This window comes from Anneissia japonica, unplaced genomic scaffold, assembly GCF_011630105.1.
Source record: "Anneissia japonica isolate Jap-2015-1 unplaced genomic scaffold, ASM1163010v1 scaffold904_len716149_cov161, whole genome shotgun sequence".
Classification (NCBI taxonomy): domain Eukaryota; kingdom Metazoa; phylum Echinodermata; class Crinoidea; order Comatulida; family Comatulidae; genus Anneissia; species Anneissia japonica.
In genome coordinates, this window is record NW_022683714.1 from 20,581 (window position 1) to 22,799 (window position 2,219).

A 2,219-nucleotide genomic window follows, 5' to 3' on the forward strand; every position below is an offset into this window, starting at 1 on the left:
GGGTCTGTACCCTAGCTGCACTGATGAGGCCTGGAAGGCCGAAACGGATCCGTCTGCAGATATTGGGATTCCTTCCAGTGGATGCTTAGTCTATTTTGTCATTCTGATCGGATTTTCTCTACTGTTCCGTTTTATGATTGATGAGCCGTATGAACAGCTGAGGATGAATGAGGCTTATACATAGCTGAGAGTGGATAAGGTGATCCTAAAAAAAAATTCAAATTTATTGCAGCCAGGAAATATTGCACAGGGCTTCGATGAGGACTAGCCTAGAAGTAAACTTGTCTCCGCTAGCCCTGGAACCGGATTTACAATAACAATGACAAAAAGTAACTTCAATGACTTACTGACTATATATATTTGGACATAAAGGGTATCTTCAGTTTCCTCTTAAATGTATTTGTAATTTCTGTTAAATAACTGGGACACATATTCCATTGAATGGGACCTTGACGGCTATGAATGAATCCAAGATTTTACTAACTGATTCAATAATTGCATGTTCAGTTGTGTGCCTTTTACAAAAACCATATTGAGAGCATATCAAGAAAACTATATAGTCTATAGAGTGCATACATTTTTTGAGTATTTTTAAAAAGACTGGAAGAAAAGAAATTGGTCTGTAATTAGAGATATCAGTTTTGTCACCCTTTTTGAGAATTTGTATCACTTTTGCAATTTTCAAGCTGTCAGGAACAATCCTGTTTTTAAATCAAAGATTAAAAAAGTGAGTTATTGGTGAACATTATCACATTTGTTGCATTTGCAAAAAGCTTAATTTTTAGAGGTATATATCATGTCCAAAGCTATTTGATGACGTAAAGTAAAATATACAATCAAGAACTTCTTGATCAATGATTGGAATAATAAAAATTAGTTATAGAATTATATTATTAAAATAATCCATTGGGTTTTCAATAACAGAGGAGTTTTTAGTAATATTTATGAACTAACCATTAAAGTATTATATTTCGAGTGCCTAAAATTTTAGTACTGTATTAAGGTGGAACATGTTATTTGTAATATGATTTTTCGTATGGTTTCTTGGTGTGATAATCGTATTTATTACATTCCAAGTTATTTTTAACATTGCTTTTTATGAAAACAGTTTTTTTTGGCATTTTCACAAATTTTTACAAAAATATCATGATAATTGCAATATGATTTTCTATTTTCAATGGAGGGTTTAGAACTTCTTATATAACAGATGTTTTTTATTGCTAGATTTTAGAATAGCTGATGTTATCCATGAATACTTAGTTGCTTTTATTTTAACCTTGATTGAAAGGTAGAATAAAACATTTCATATGCAGGGTTGCAGTTCTTGCCATATCAGAAATTAAAGCGGACTCATTATCAATATTATATATAGGCCTAAAGTAGTCATCAGATTATTTAGTCTTTAAAGTAAAATTTTGAATAATTTAAAAGATAGGCAAGTGATCGGAAATATCAGAAATTAATATCCCTGAGGTGATTTTGGAGTAAATCAAATTAGTAAAAAAAATGAGTCATGATAGGTCGAGCGGTGGTCCAAAAAGTAAAGAAGGATACTGAATTTGATGCTAGGCCTGCAGTTCAGGAATGGTGAGGGAAAATTTTGCAGTTATTCTCCGGTTCAGAAACATTAGTAGAGGAGACAATGGACACTGGCCTGCTCCAAAAATCTGTTGTGTTAAAAAAGGGAAACCTGCCATGTTGTCGGCCTTAAAACCAGTTAAAGACAGAGCGGAAGTTGGAATCAGACCTGCCGGGAATACAAGGGGCGATACTTTCTCAAGTTATTGAAGTTTAAGACGAGGTGGAGTACACTTTCTATGTCAGAGGACATAGTTAAACTCTGTTTTGTGTTTTTAATTAAAAAAAAGTTCATAATTATTTAAATTAGTTAATGACACAGAGGCACACTAGACCCTCTGTCAGAGTTCGTCAACAAGTAATCATATCGAAGGCACAGTAGACCCTTCGATTAGACTTTTATGTCAATGAGTAATAAAATCGGAGGCACAGTAGACCCTTCGATTAGGCTTATTGTTATCTTAAAGAAATTTCGTTATTTATGTGTAAAGTTTATATTCGATTCAAGGGACGATTCGGGCTAAGAGGGGAGCTATGTAACAAAATTTCTCCCCAATTGTTGGAACTGCTATGTGGGGTGGTAACACCAATTAATTAAACAGCCCTAAGCTACGTTTCGATTGACCTGTATGTTATCTACA

At 33.6% G+C, this 2,219-nt stretch overlaps 1 protein-coding gene across 1 annotated transcript in view; it reads right to left on the reverse strand.

Annotated features, from left to right (window-relative positions):
• The window catches only part of LOC117101119, a 10,476-nt gene that overhangs the window by 1,113 nt on the left and 7,144 nt on the right, over window positions 1–2,219 (reverse strand). The gene's annotated exons all lie outside the window — the stretch shown is intronic.